This window comes from Cavia porcellus, unplaced genomic scaffold (assembly GCF_034190915.1).
Source record: "Cavia porcellus strain 051 isolate PalLab524CR breed Dunkin Hartley unplaced genomic scaffold, mCavPor4.1 scaffold_19, whole genome shotgun sequence".
Classification (NCBI taxonomy): Eukaryota; Metazoa; Chordata; class Mammalia; order Rodentia; family Caviidae; genus Cavia; species Cavia porcellus.
Genome location: NW_026947502.1, coordinates 25,665,080 through 25,680,285, shown reverse-complemented (window position 1 = coordinate 25,680,285; position 15,206 = coordinate 25,665,080). Strand labels below are relative to the sequence as shown.

The 15,206-nt window shown below is 47.1% G+C and overlaps 1 long non-coding RNA gene across 2 annotated transcripts in view; it reads right to left on the bottom strand.

Annotated features, from left to right (window-relative positions):
• Window positions 1-15,206, bottom strand: part of LOC134471610 (uncharacterized) — a 133,779-nt gene that overhangs the window by 64,491 nt on the left and 54,082 nt on the right. The window contains exons 1-3 of one of the 2 annotated variants that reach the window (XR_010041096.1): window positions 8,451-8,662; window positions 2,000-2,123; window positions 1,375-1,481 (exon numbers count right to left, since the gene is read on the bottom strand). This is a non-coding gene — a long non-coding RNA (uncharacterized LOC134471610). Of the gene's footprint in view, window positions 1-1,374; window positions 1,482-1,999; window positions 2,124-8,450; window positions 8,663-15,206 lie in introns of those variants that run through there. The other variant, XR_010041097.1, reaches the window with a different exon arrangement.

The following is a 15,206-nucleotide window of genomic DNA, read 5'->3' as shown; positions in this document are numbered from 1 at the left end:
AAATCTGACTGGCCTTACAAAGGAATATCACAAACCTGGCATAAGGTAAGTACTTAATAAATATTTTCCTAAATATTGCAAGGATGTTCATTGTAGTGTTATTTAGAAGAATAAAAACTAGAAACAATGGAAGTTTCTACTGGTAGACTGCTGGTTAATGAGCTGTGATAAATTATTCTTCTTTGTTGAGGGACAGATGGACTGATGAGTGGGTGGATTGAAATTCTGAAAAGAGAAATCAAAAAAGTGAAACAGAAGTTTAGGCAAAGTATCATGGAGAAGACGGAGTGGAAGACAAGGCCTGGCATACAGTATGCAGTCAATAAATCTGCCCGTAGAAACTGATTTTCCCCCAGGTCAGTTGGCAAAATATCCCCCTAAAAGCCAAGAGTCTCCAGAAATATACGTATGTGCCGTGAACGCATCCCCTTTAGAGTGCCCTACCTGCTTTCCTATCTCCCATAGAGGTCGCCCTTAAATACTGCTGATGGCCAGAATTGCACAGAAATGTATGGCGACAGCATGAGACTAACATCTTTTCTGAGTCCTTCAGTATGGCCACTGGGAACCCAATGCATGATGGGACTTCCTGTTCTCCAGACAGCTTGCAGCTACAACACAGATATGAAGCCAGGGACTTAGACTGGGACAAATCCAGGGAATCACCTGGACATTTTTTGGAATGTCCCACAACTTTCGATGCCCTATTACTTCCTAAGCCCCATTCCTTCCCAGTATTGTGGCTTGAGAGTCCCCTATGGTTCTACCACGACTGAAATCTTGCTTTTCAGGATGAAACTATGGGGAGGTTGTGGAGCCCTGCGGAGTGAGACCAGGAGGGAAGTCTTAGGTCACTGAGAGTGTGCCCTTGAAAGGTACCTCTCACAGGCCTGCTTGGAAGTTCTCCCAAGAGGGTTTTTGTGAAAACCCAGTTCTCTGCTTCCTGCCTGTGAATAAGATTGTCCCCACATGTGCTCCCACCATTGCTGCCCACCATTTGCCATGGGCCCTCTTTAAAAATCATGATGCAGGCATCATGCCCTTAAAACTTCTGACACTGTAAGCTAAATGAACCTCTTTGTCTTTTTATACTGTATCAGGTATTTCATTATAGTGACATAGAGCTAATACACTCAGGAAGCTCTTTCTTTCTTTCTCCTTCCTGTCTGGTGAGTCTATCCAGCAGACCTGTTCAAGGTTACATCTGATTTCCAACCTCTGCTACCATCTCCTCCCTGCAAACTACATACATGCGTGGGGATGCACACATTTATCCGTGTGATAGAAGGAGAAACTGACTAGTCAGTTTTTTGTCACTGTGACAAAATACCTAAGAAAAACAGCTTAAAGGAGGAAAGGTTTATTCTGGCTTACAGTTTCACAAGTTTTGGCCCGTGGTCCGCTGACTCTATTACTCCAACATCATGGGGGCTTCCCAGGGCAGAGCACTGTAGCAGAGAGCGTGGCTCATCTCATGGCAGCTAGCAAGCAGAGAGAAAGAGTCAGAGCCTGGGAGGAAGGAGCCAGGATTACACCCCCTACAACCTGTACCCTTTCACTAGACCGCACCTCATATTTCTATCACCTCCCAATGTTGCCATCAAATTATGCTAACGTCTGTGGATTGGTCCACTGAGAAAGCTAAATACTTCCTGATCCAATCACTTCTCTAGCCTTTGGGGGACACTTCCTGTTTAAACCATGATGCTGACCTTAGAAGACTGGTGAAAGGAATAGAGCTCAGCACGGGGCTTCCTCACACTGGGAAAGTGATCCTAGCAGCTCCTCCCTCCTCTAGTCCCTTCTCTTGTAGACCTGGTAAGGGGGAAAGTATATGACAGCCAGACTAAACTCCTTATTAGGGCTTTGGATCATGATTCCACAAGGAAGGGAGGATGACCAGAGAACACTCATCATTGTAGCAGTAGTTTACTTTACAGCTCTTGCCAAGATGGACTTCACGTTTCCCAGAGAAGCCCAAAGAGGCCACACAACCTACCTTTCTAAGTCTGGTCCCTCTCACATCCCACCAACACTGTGGTCCTTCAGCAGCAGATTTCCAACAGCTTCTCTGCCAGCAATGTGAGTCAGCCCTGGTTTCTGTTGCTTACAGTCAGTGAACTCTGAAAGGAGAAGACAGGGAGCAGGGATTCAGTAAACATCTATGCAATGCATGAATTAAGGAAGGAGTGAATGCATGTATCAATGAGTGCGTGAAGGAGACTCCTCTCTCCCTCTGCATTTGTCTCATCCCTCTCTTCATGCTAGCTGCAAAGGACCTTCTTTGGTGCCTCACTGTTCTGTGTTCCTGCCCTCCACACAGTCTTCCCTCTCCCTGAAAAGATCCTTCTTCCTTTTAGTGATTCTTCATCTCCATACTCACTCATTCAACTGGGAAAGTGTCCTTTCCACCTAGACCACTACCAGAGTAGACCGTGTTATTGTCTCTTATAAGGCGCTGGTGTTTTCCACCAGTAGATAAAGAAGTCTTCTGTCTTGTTACTTCATTGATGCCTGAGTATCTAGCTCCAGTCTCCATGAAGGCAAGAATAATGTCTGCACCTAGTCCAGTGCTAGGAAGGCAGCAAGTGTTCAACAGCTATCTGGTACATGAATCAAGGAAACTGCATACTGATCTTGATTCCAGTGAGCACTTGTAAATGCCTGTCGCTGTGTTTGAACTTGATGCACAGGGTCAGTTCTTGGGGACAAGTTGGCGAGCACCAAGAGAGCCGGAGATGCAGGGGAGAGAGAGGGAAGTGGCTACTAGAGACTTGGAACATGGGAAGGCAGAACAAGATAAGATCTAGCTTCTTCCTCTGCTCTGGCGATGGGCTGGCCTGGAACCCTGATATCATGGTGCCCAGCATACTGCCTGCCCTCTCAGTCATTAGGAAACCTGCTCTGAATTCTCTCCACCCCCATTTCTAGAAAGAAAGGGGAACCTACAGGAAAACAGATCTTTAACCTCTTTCCAGGGCTCTGGTGAATCATCTAATCCCATTGGGTCTGTTAGGAGCCTCCAAAGAGAAATGGTCACACACATGGGATTCATGCCTTATTCTTGGGGTCATGAGCTCTTGAGGGGACCCCGAGGCCCAGGTCCTAGGGTCTGGAAAACTGCCTGACTCCCCACAGCCTCTCCAGGTGGTGACTCATCCTTTCATGGACCTTGGCAGCTCCTGTTGGCATGAGGAGCAGCTAATGAAATCACATGCTCCTGAAAACCAATTCCCCAACCCACCAGAGAGGGAGGAGGCTAGCCAGGAAGTGGGAGTGGGGCAAGAAGGGAAAGCATGGTTCTGAATTTTAAAAATGTTTGAAAGAAAATGAGTGAACTCAAGTTGGCGGCTAGTAATTCAGGATGATGAGGCTGTTTTTACTCTAGTACTTCATAAATAACTTTGGATCGAAAGTTTCCAAGGATTGACAGAGCACTTCAAAGGCCCTCACCAGGGAGGAAATGAGACTTTCCCTCTGTTCCCTCTCCACTCAGGTGAGGATTGAGATCACCAACTGGAGGGGCTCATCAGGGGTGTGTCCCCACCGACTCACTGGCAAATGACCGAGAGACTGACTGACTGGCTGACTGAGGAGCTACACAGCCAGGAAGCTAATGGAGAAAATGACCAGGAGGCTGACAGATTGTTGAAATAACCAAGTGACCATTGGGCCAATGGAGTGGTTGATATGCTACTGAATGGACTGACAGCCTCGTAAACAAACAGATGGACTATGGCTGGCCAACAGACCAACTGATTGGCTGATGGATTGTTTCATCAGAGAGCCAGTGAATTACAAGCTTAACCTGTCCACTTGCCCACAAGCCTGTGTAACTGGCTGACCAGATGACCAACTGACTAATAGACTGATGTTACAACCTACCCACATACTAACCATGAGACATCTGGGGATGGATAGATTAACCCACTATTGATGTGCACTATTGTCAGAGAACTCAGATGGTAAGGAACATCCCCAAAGGAAGATCAGATGTTAAAAGAAAGTGACAGCAGATACATAAAAGATAAAAACCTAAAAAGCCCACTCTATAAGAACGAAAGAGGACCCTGGTAGTCATGTTGGAGGTAACCCAACATTACTGACATGTAGAGTTGTGTAAGGAAATTCTGAGATTCCAGCACAATGTCAAGGTGTAAGTTTCCTAGTTAGTTCTCCCAGGTGATGGTTAAATCAAATAAACAAATGACCAAATCAGTTCATCCATGACTTCTCTTTTAACACTCTTCTGACCCTCTTCCCGTCCCCATCCCGGACATAGCACCCATTCATTCTCCTAAGGTCCCAGACTAGGGGTCATAAAATGCAGTCATGGTGATGTTCTGGTTATAGGATTGTGGGTGATTATTTTTCCTTTCATTTTCTAATTATATCCTTTAATGTGGCTTATTCCCTTGCAATGGAAAAATCACATTTATAATTTCAGAAGGAAAAATAAAAACAAATTTTGTCTCTCTTTTTCTCCATGGTCAACAAATACTTCTTGATATAGGATCCAAGGTGTCTTCAAGACTTGCCTCTCCTTACTTTCTGATGTCACAAGGTTTACTGAGAACCTACTAATCCTTCCTCTCTTTTTCCTAGATTACTAGGACAGTCCTTGCAGCCTCTGCCTCTTCAAGTCTGCCTTTCATGAAGATGCTAAAGAGAATTTCCATGTTTCTCCTCAAGAATTTCCAAAACCAAAAAAAAAAAAAAAAAAAATCCAGGTGCCTGTTTGGTTTTAAACTCAAATTTTTAAAACTAGAATTAACGGAGCTTGAAGTTATTCAAAGTTCTTTCTGCCTGCATATATCTACCTTCTCCACATGCACACATGCAAACAAGAGTGGTAGTGTCTCTGTGTGTACAAAGATAATGATTAACATGTTGACTTCTTGTATTCTCCAAGGATCCTGTCAATAGTGAGTTGTAAGAGGCAGAGGAGAAGACTTAAGTATTCAGAATCCTCATTCATACTGCTCAGGGACTGAAGTACAAAAAAGCAAAGAAAGACCCCTGACATCTAAGAAGTGTCAGATTAAAATCATTTCTACCACTTGTTAAGGCCTTATTACATGCCACACATATTAAAAACACATTCATTTAATCAGCATGTATTTTATAGAATCTTTTGTCTGCTACACACTGTTCCAGAGAGCCTATAGTAGGAAAGCTGAGTTATCTCTGCCAGGTAAGCACTATAAATCCCATTTTACAGATGAGCAAATTCAGAGCTCAGAGAAGGGAAGTGAGCTGTCTACAGTTACATCTCTGGGCAAAGGCAGATTCAAGATTCGGAGTCAGGTCTGACTTCACAGCCTGTGCCCCATCATCACCCAGGCCACCATCTGCTCCCAGGAACGTCACCCAGTTTGCATTTGCATCTAAGGCAGGAAGGGGGAACTGGGCTTTCCATGTTATCCTCTGGCTCGAGTCAGGACCCACAGCATCACAGCACTGGCCGTGTTTACTTTGTGCGTCAGACATGCCTGAGTGTGTCTGCCCAAATGGACTGTGAGTTGCATGACAGAGGCTGGAGGTTTTGTCTGAGGATCCTCCGCCAGCCGGGGGAACTGACAGAAGGCTATGTTTGGTCACCCTGCCCAGCCTGTGGCTTCTCAGTTCACCCGAGATCCTAAGTTCAAAATATATGCCACCTCTCCCACTTTATCCCTATTTGGGGAAGACACCATGGGCTCAGAGAGATGTGGTTTGAATGCCACAGTTGTATCTTGAGCAAGTCACTTATCTCCTCTGTGCCTTATTTTCCCTACTTGATGAAAGGGGATAACAAGATCCCCACCTCATCCCTAAGCTTGCTACAGGAACTGGACAAGCTATGAGATGGACGTGTTTTAGAAGCACATCCAGATGCAGCAGGTCTTTGATAAGCCCAAGTTGTTTTTCTCTCTCCCAATAACTTTCTTCTCTGCAACTGCCTGGCTCTCCTGGGTCTCCCTCCACCCGCTAGGCCAGCCCCCATCCCCCACCTAGCCCTAATGACTTCTGCAGCCCATCCCTAGTGGCAGTAGCTGAGAGGCCAGAGAGTCCCAGAGCCCCCAAGCTCTTTAATCAGCCTCCGAGAGGGCTACAAGTGGTGGAGCCTGCAAGTGATTTGGTACCGGGCACAGCAAACAGGCCTGCAGGGAATCACTTCAGCAGAAAGATGTTGGCACGTCTCTATAGCAACTCGGGGAAAATATTTCATGCAAAAGTCCATCTGCTGTAACATAAAGGGAGTCCCAGCCAATAACTGAGTTATAATGAGTTATAAATTAATCTTAATGTGCAAGTTTTATTTTACCAACCACAAAATACACACACATATGCACATATACACATACTAAATATAGTCTTTTACGCACACGCACATGCAGTCATGAGACAATAGCAGTATAATTGTGACAAACTTGTCCCATCTTTGTGATGCTGATTAACCAGCAAGCAGAGTATTCACCTGGGGGCTGGATGATGTGACCCAAACAAGCGGACTTCCAGAGCACTGTTAAAAGGACAGATAAACTCACCAAGTTACTTAGAGCTGTCGTGTGAGCCAGAGCTAAAATCTCTGTTGGTTTTGTCAGTTTCTCTTCAAGAAAAAAAAATTGACTGGTTTTTTTGTGTTGTTGTTCCTGATGTCTTTGTAAGGAGACGTTTGTATTGATTCATCTGTATAAAATGCTTTGTAGCGGCTATCAAAGTGGAAAAAAACAACGTGATAATTTGCATTGTGATGCTTTCAATTTTCCGTGTTGTCAACACTTCAAAGTGGGCCGGAGCTCTGCTTGGGAGACCAGGGGCGTCTCCGCTGCACGTATCTAGGCTACAAACTGTCGGCAGCTCTGGGGCGCGACGCCCACTCTGGCTTCGGATCTTTCCCCTTTTACTTTTTTTCATTCCTCGCTTTCCATGTCTGCACTACAAAATTCATGTGGACTGGAAAAAGAAAAAGGGTGGTGGTGAGTGGGAGGAGAAGGCGCTGAGCAGGGCAAGATGTCCAGCATCTTCTTCCCTAGACAGAGCTGGCTTCCAGCTTACAGACCTGGCCCAGGCCACTCAGGGAGAGGGGAGAAGAGGACGCCATCACCCTGATCCTAAAGGAAAATACCACAACTTGTCACCGTCGCTTAGCTCTGTGGCAAGGGCTTGCATTTTGTCCCTTAACCCTGCCCTTGGCCCCTTGAGGAAGGAGGCATTTTTGTCTGCATGTGACATCATATTTCATGTGTAAGAGGCCTGGAGAGGTGGAGGGAGTTGAGCAGGGTCCCAAGGGAAGCTGGATAACCTGAATTCAATTTGGTTTGTTTTAGTCTACTGCCTAGGCTTATTCCGTGTGCCTAGAAAGACACAAACAGGCTGCGCCCAAGAGAGAGAGCTTTAGCAGTTGATCTCTACCTCCCAAACTTAAAGCAGTATCAAATCCAATTTATTATCCCAGATATGCAGTTGGACTTGAAACACACTCATTGTCTTTTTCCAGCCTTACAGAGAAGCGTGCCAAAGCAGACAGTACAACCCCCACTTCGCATGAGCACACCATGAGTCAGGTTGCTCAAGACATTTTCTTGGGAGGTGAGCCTCTGGGCTCTAGAGAAGACCCTTATACCTGCCTCCTTCTGGACCGGACACCCCTAGGCTTCAGGGTAAGGCCAGGATTGCAGCCCCTGCAGGGCCCACCGCCTGACTCTGTGCCTTCTTTAGGGCTGAGCACAGCTTTGGCTGATCGCTGAGAGCACGTGGACTCCCTGAAACCCAGCGGGGCGGGGCGAGGCCAGGCAGAGGGGTCAGTAAGGGGAAGAGGGCAGGAACACCCTGTTACCAGATCTGGAGGAGAAATGGAAAGTGAAATACTTGGAAAGTGACTCGGGCCTGCCCGGAGGAAAGTGTGTGGGGATGTTTCCGAAGGCTTGGATGAGCAAGCCTTTCCCCACCCACCCCCACAGCTCGCTCGCTGGAGGGTCAGTGCTGTGTGCAGAAATCCCCGTGGAGGTTGCTCTGGCCCGAGTCCCCCGAGTTCAGGACACTTCCAAGGTTAGTCCCTGAAGAGTTGGGAGATGCTCTCCTGGAGACCCCTGGATCTGCAAAGGAAGCCCTTGGGGCCTCTCTGACCCTCCCGTCCTCCTGGAAGGATGGGCGCATCAGCTGCAGGATCTCAGGTCTCCATTATCCAAATCCTCCCCCAGGGGCCCAGAAAGGCCCTCTCAGCCAGGGTGACTAGATTTAGAATCTGCATCCAAGACCTTCCATCAGACCTGTTGAGTTGGGGCCTTGGAATGGGGAGCCTGCAGCTGTGGGAGAGACCTCGGTCTGTTCACTGAGTGCATTTGCAAAAGCAGCTCCACGTCAGTCCCACTGCAGCAGAGTTAGGGATGAGCAGTCAGGAAATCTAACTAACAGACCAGCCCGCCCCTCTCATTTTCTCTCCGCGTACTGAAAAAACAACATACCTTTCAAAAGCCACCTGCAGAAACTTTCATGCGGCTGGATTTCCTGCACTAAGCAGCTCTCCTCTCAGCTGCTCTGTGGCTGTTGAATTCTGTCAGGGACCATGGTGTCCTATGCTTCTGCCTAAGTGCTGGGAGGCCATCTTAGGATCCCTCAGGCTGGCTGGAAATCCATCCTGGGGGAGGGTGAGCCAAAAGCAGGGCCTCTGCTGACCTCTGCCCTCCCTTTAGCCCTGGCCAGAAAGGAACAGTCCAGCACACTGTGGAAAGCCCTTTGCTTAGCAAAGCAAAACCTCACATGCACACCCAGGAAAGCCCAAGCCAGGTCTTTCGCATGGGGCATTTGGCTCCAGTAAGCAGGCGCTTGGAGAGGCAGTGAGGCTGAACACCCGATCCGCACCCACCCTGAGCTCCCAGTAGTCTAGGTCCCATCATCCCTCAGATCCTAGCCAGGTTCCCGCACCAAAAGTTACCCTCAGGTGCAAAAAGTTGTGTGCTCAGGAGCCTGAGGGCAGACCCTAATAGGAGGTCATAAAGCTCAGCAGTAAGAGCTCAGTATCAGTGTGGCTGAGTGTGCCCCGCCCCCACCAAAGTCCATACCTAAAAGTTTGGTCTCCAAGGAGGCAGTCCTGGGAAGTGGCACTATGGGGCCTCATGGGAGGTCTTTGGGTCATTGAAGGTGCCCAACACCCAGTCCTTTCTGCTTTCTAGCTCAGGATGTGCGCACTTCTAATAGACATTTCTGCCACAATATGCTCCCATGCCCAGAAGCTCAAACCACAGGGGCATCTAATGTTGGATTTAAAGCTCTGTAGCCATGAGCCAAAATAAACTTCTCTTTACTTCATAAGCATGTGAAGTATTTTGTTGTAGCAACATGAAGCTGACTAATAATAGATATTGCTTCAAATCCTGTATCTACCACTCATTAGCTATAAGATCTTAGATTTCTCCTCAGGAACTTCAGTTTCCTACCTGATAAATGGGGGCAATACTGTCACCTACCTTGTGCAGTTTGGGTTATGGTAAACAAGCAACCACGTGTGAAATACCTGGAACTTTGCATCTGCCCCAGCACAGAACAAGAGTTTCCAAAATGGTATTTACTATGTTGTTGTTGTTATTAACACTTTCAAACCCAGCTCTGAAATATGGCTACATGTACACACACACACACACACACACACACACACACACACACACACAGAGTCAGTCAAGGAGCATTCTGAGGGCATAGCCTGCAGCCTACATTTCTGTATCTTCACAGGATATGAGAGTTGGATAGGATGCCGGAAAATATTGGCAGCCAAAGAGGGGACATATCCTGGCTGTGGCCGCCAAATGGTATGTGGCAGAATGCAGTTGAAATGCATTTCTCATTTCTTTAGATTCCCTCTCCTCGTTAATCATGTGTTCAGCAAATATTTAGGCTGACCACTCCTTCTGTGCCAAACTCCGGGCCTGGGCTATGTGGATGAACAAGACGGCCTGCGTGTGGAGCTTGCTGCTGGGGTTTCTATCCCCAGCACGCCTCTCTGTAGCTTTCTAAATTCCCATCCTGCGGGCAGCAGAATCTCAATATTCCAGATGCTTGAACTGCTTGGTCTTGGTCTTGGGTCAAAGCCTCACTTCCCTCCTTGGGAAGTAGAATCGTTGGGGGCAAGCAGTTTCTCTTTACTAATGCTGGGGAAGGGATGCACACAGGACAGCCAGAACCATGCTCAGCTGCGCCCCTCCACACAGGGGGCTCTCTCTCCCCCATGAGACTAAGCGTGGTCTGCAGGCAACGGTCCCCTCCTGGCTGTGTTAATGTCTGCCTTAGAGCCACCTCTGCACACTGTGGTTGGATGAGTGATGACTTAATGATGGCACCAGGAAAGCAAAGCTGGTAACTCATTCATTCATTCACTCACCATGTATGTATCTCTGTGAATTTACTGTGGAGCAGGCACGGTCAGGCCCTGGGTACAGAGATGGAGTGCACCTCAGCCCCCATACTCAAAATGATTCAGTAAACAGACCTCAGCTATGATAGTAATAGTCACATGTACGGAAACCAGTGGGGCCCAGAAGAGAGTAAGGTCAATTCCACTGAGAGATGAGGGAGAAACAGGGAAAGAATAGAACTGAGTGACACGAAAGCAAATTCTACACAGGGAAGTCTACAAGGTAAACAAGGCAAGAGCAGGCTTCCTGAGTAGAGGTACTGACATGTGCAAAGGCCCTGATGCCTGATATACTCTGGGAAATAGCAGCTTTACATTTGGGCTACATTCATTTACTACAATAAGAACAACAATAATAGCAGATATTTGTAGGACACCAAGGAATATTCTAAAGCTTTGATATATTAATTGATTAATCTCTTAATAAGACTATGCTACTAGATGGAGAAAACAAAAAGAGCAAGTAATTTGTCTAAGAATTCATGTCTAGTTAAAGGCAGAGCTTGTTGTCAGGAAAGTGAGATAAGACTAAAGATGTCAACACTGACCTGGTCACAGGGGATCTTAACTATCAGATAAAGGCAGTGGAACTGACCTTGAGGATGGAGGAGATTGATTTTAAGCAAGGGAATACCCTGTTCTCTTTTCCATTTTTAATTGCTCCTTCAGGGACAATAGAAATAGGTTCAAGGCTTCCTATCAGGCTGTGAGTTTAGGAAAAAGGGGCAATTTCTTGCACACTTTCAATAGAAGATATGCACCAAAAACTTATGAAAGCATTTCCATAATAGCAGAAACACAATTATCCATCAACAGGAACTGGGTAACTAACCCATACACATACATACAGGGGAGGATTATGCACCAGTGAAAACAAATACAGCGGCCTGCAACAATAAGGTTGAATCTGAGTGTATCAGTTGCTGTGTAACAAACCACTACACATTTAGCAGTTTAAGTTTCAATTACATATTTAATTCACAATTCACTGGTAGACATATTAGACTGGACATAGTTACATGGCTTTTTTGGCTTCAGCTGGGCTTTCTCCTGAGTCTCAGGTCACTGGAGTCAGCCAAGGGGCTGTGTTTCTGAGGACTGACCGGTGTTCCTTGAGACAGTGGTGAAACGGAGCCACGTATTTCTCATCACCAAGGTAACCCAAGGTTTGGGAGCTTGCTGGTTAAAGAGGCTGAGCACAGCCCTTTTAAGGCCTATTTTAGTGTATTGTCTGTTGCCATAAATGAATACCACAGGCTGAATAATTTATAAAACAATTTATTGACTCATAGTTCCGAAAGCTAAGAAGTTCAAGAGCACGATGCCACTATCTTGGGAGGGCCGTCTTGCTGCGTGGTCGCCTAGTGGGGGACATCACTTGGTGAGATGGCAGATTTGCTACCTCAGGGGTCTTTTCCTATGCAGCCCCTGGTGGCATCACAGAAGCCCCACCATCATGACCTCATCTCTCCCTAATGTCCCCATCCACAAATATCATTACATTAATGTTTAAATTTGTAGCTTAAGTTTCCAACACATGAACTTTTGAGAGACAGCCACAAATCTTAGCAAAGCCTAACTCAGAACGAGTGCAATTTTACTTCTGCACATTATATTAGAACAATACATCAACCAAGCCCAGATTTAAAACATCGGAAAACAAACTCCACCTCTTGATGGAAGAAATTTCAAAATTATATTGCAAAAGGGATAGAGAAGCAGGAAGAGAGATAACAGCAGCCGTGTCTGCAAACAATGTACTGTTTGATACTAGAGTAAGTGGAGGAAATGTCAGTTCCAAAAAGTCACACGGACAGTGATACCCTTTCGCAGAACGTACATTTAGACTTTAGGAGTGCAGATAGATAAGACCATCTCATTATTTCATCAAAGGAAGCAACAGCAGTAAACACAGGATGCAAGCTGATAGTCCCTCAGAAGCCAAGGATAACAGAAGACAAGGAATTAGATGGGACATCATATGTTCTTGAATGCAAGTTATTGTCACAGCTTTTGTTTTCATTATTAAAAATAAAAATTTAAAAGTGGACCATATGAAAAATAGATGATCAGTCTGACTGAGGTCTAAAAGGGAAAGAGATTGAGACAGAGGAATAGGCCAATCCACAAAGGGTCAGGTTGTGCATTCGGGAACGTGGGGAGTAATGAGAAAAAGAGGGTCAGCCATCCCTTCTAGAACACTAACTTGGGGACCGCATGACAGAGCCAGGACCTGACAGAAGAAGACAATTTGGAGAAAACAAAGAACTGTGTTTGAAGTGCTTATGTAGTATCCATAAGGCTTCCAGTTTTCTGGAATTTGGAAAGGGGTCAGGGCCAGAGAAGCAGGAGCTCCGTTCCCAGAAAACCCTGTGTTACATCAGGGCGGAAGGCCTCCCTTCTGTGGCCAGCCACCCTCAGCTGCCTGGCCTTGCTGAGGCCCCAGCCTCCCCCAGCCCCTCTAGACAGCTCCTCAAGCCACGTCCACAGCCAGGTTTTCTTTCTAAGCCATCGTTGAGCCTCCACCCTGGAACCCTGGGCCAAGCAAATAAGCCTGAGGTGGTGGCTGAGGGGCCCCAACAGCAATATCCTCCCCCGGCAGAGCCAATGGGACCCCAGAGGGGGCTGGATGTTTGTGCAGATGACATGTTTATGGCCCAGCCTCTCCTTACTCATGCTCTTGGCTTCCCCTCTCTGATTTTGGTTGGGTGGATCCCAGTTCTGCTGCTGGATTTGGGAGCCTTGGGGCTGGGGCTGAACAGAGGTTCCTTTAACGGTTCCAACCCAGGACGGTTCCAGCCCCTTCCCTCTCTCCCCCTAGACCTCATCTTTTACCACACCCAACTTTATTACAGAATGTAGCATCTCAGAGCTGGAAGGGCCCCTGGCCTCCCCTCACCCAATACCTCTTTCCATAGAGGAAGAACGTGAGGCCCTAGGAGGAGAAGGGACTTGCCCAAGGTCACCCGAGCAGGTAGCGACTGAAGATCCAGGCACTCCGACTTCTAGCTCCAGCCTCCAAAACTGTCCTCCCCACAGCGGCTTGCTTGGATGCAGTTTTGTTTGGGAAAAGCCGGTTCAGCTTTTTCAAGCCTGCAACAGTAACTCTCTCCCCTCCCAGGGAGGCAGCAGACAGTGACGGACTCTCTGCTTTTACACTTTAATTCCATAGGAAATTGGAAATTGCCTGTCAGAGGTGTCCGGGTGGCCCAGCTGCCGGCTGCCCCACACAGACCCAGGCTGCTCCACCCTGACCTGGCCGCCACAGAGCCCCGCTTCTCCTCTCTAGCTGGGGGGCCCTTTGCGGAAGCTCTCCCAAAGGCTCCTGTGGATTTTCTCCCTGCTCTTCCTTCCAGGGCAGGACGATAGAACTCGCGACACAGCAGCCAGGCCTGGCTGGGGCCCTAAACCCTGACATTTAGCTGTGCTGTTTTCCACCTCAGGCTTTTGGGAGACTCTAGCCTGCTGCTCCAGCCTGATTTCAGCATCATCTCCTACCCTGAGGTCACAGGTTACTTGGATGAAAGAGCTCTGAGTCCCTCTCTAGGTGTCTTGGGTAACCAGGATCTACAGAGAGCTCTGCACTGCTTTCCAAAACCTGTTACCTTCCCAGGGTTTCTGACATTGCAGAGCATCACACTTTTCCCTTCCCTGAACATTCCTGCCCTGGGGACCATGTGCTGGGATCCCTATCTAATCTCAAGAACCAGCCTAGAAGCCTCTGAGGGTCGATGTTGCTTTGCATAGTCATCAGAGGTGGAAATCTCTGGCACTACACTGTTTGTGTTGAATCCCAAAGCCATCACTTTTGAGTTTTATGATCTTGAACAAATTGTTGTACCTTTCCATGCGTCCATTTTCTCATTTGTAAAGCAGAGATGAAAATAGTATCACCTCATAGTTTCATGATGTATGAGTTTGTTATGATGGTTATATGTATGTAAAACACTTGAGAAATGTTAGTACTGCTAATACCATATTTTAGCATCTATGATATCTAAATCTTCACCCAAGACCAAAGCTGAGCTACGAGGGAAAATAGGTGCTCATGAACTAACCCTTTAAGCAACTGACAGAAAACACAGCAAAAGAAGCCTATGCTTTAAAGACCCATCAATGAGCAAGATGGGCAGAGTCTTTGCCTGTAGGGTGATCAGTCTAGGGGGGAAGCAGATGGACATGGAGCAGTTCCAAAGCAGTGATCAGGCGTGGGATGGAACCGAGCTTAGGGGTCCTCAGACCCTGAGGAGGCACACTGACTCGGAAGCAAGCTGTGACTTGACTGATGAGAGAGAGAGAGAGGTAGAGACACAGACACAGACACAGACACAGAGTTAATTGTAGGGGTGTATAGTCAGGAGAGTGTTCCAGATAAAAAGAACACTCTGAACATGTATTTGAGAGTTGAAGACCCGATGTTTAGTATGGTTTGAGTGAGGAAAAGGAATAAGGGAAAGGTGAAGCTGGAGGGTTAGAATAAAATCAGACTGTAAGGGATCTGCAGGTCGTCCTGACGGGACTGGGGAGATTTGTCTACTCCGTATGATGGATAAACGAGTCAGGCTGAGGAAAGACAGTGGGATGAGAAACAAAGTTCAGTCTTTGGAATAACATGTGAGGCCACTCGTAAACTAGCCCACTGGACCTTCCCAATGCTCTCTCCTACTAAACCGAGTTGTTGAAAGAATCATTGAAAATTCACAGGCGTGAGTATGCCTTGCTACGCATAAAGGGCAGTGTCGCTGTGAGAAATTGCTCCCTTTAGGGTCCTTGGTGGCTGCTTTGCTAGGCACACTACATGAGCTTCCTGCCA